The sequence below is a fragment of the Penaeus monodon genome, chromosome 21 (assembly GCF_015228065.2).
Source record: "Penaeus monodon isolate SGIC_2016 chromosome 21, NSTDA_Pmon_1, whole genome shotgun sequence".
Taxonomy (NCBI): Eukaryota; Metazoa; Arthropoda; class Malacostraca; order Decapoda; family Penaeidae; genus Penaeus; species Penaeus monodon.
Genome location: NC_051406.1, coordinates 25,036,648 through 25,037,140, shown reverse-complemented (window position 1 = coordinate 25,037,140; position 493 = coordinate 25,036,648). Strand labels below are relative to the sequence as shown.

General features: G+C 73.0%; 1 protein-coding gene across 1 annotated transcript in view; it reads left to right on the top strand.

Annotated features, from left to right (window-relative positions):
* Window positions 1-493, top strand: part of LOC119586384 (lateral signaling target protein 2 homolog) — a gene marked incomplete at its 5' end in the record, with an annotated part of 49,016 nt that overhangs the window by 45,467 nt on the left and 3,056 nt on the right.

The following is a 493-nucleotide window of genomic DNA, read 5'->3' as shown; positions in this document are numbered from 1 at the left end:
CTCGGCCCTCCCCCCCCTGTTATTTGCCCCTCTTCTCCTCCTGCTTTGGCCCCTTTTGGCTTCCTCCTTCCCCCTTTCCCCCCTCTTTTGGGTTTTTCATTTTTCCCCTCTTCCTCCCCCCTGCCCTCTTCCTCCTTCCCCCTCCCCCCCTCCCTCCCCCCCTTTTTCCTCCCCCCCCTCCCTGCCCCACCTTCCCAAAAATTCCCCCCACCATCTCCTCCCCCCCCACCACCCCCCCCCCCCCCCCCCCCCCACCCCCCCCCCCCCCCCCCCCTTTTTTTTCCCCCCCCCCCTTTTTTCCCCCCCCCCCCCCCCCCCCCCCCCCCCCCCCCCCCCCCCCCCCCTCCCCTCCCCCCTTCCCCCCCCTCCCCCCCCCCCCTTCCCCCCCCCCCCTCCCCCCTCCCTTCTCTTTTTTCCCCTCACCTCCCCTCCTCTCTCTCACCCCCTCCCTTCCCCCCCCCCCCTCCCCCCATCCCCCCCCCCCCGGCCCCCC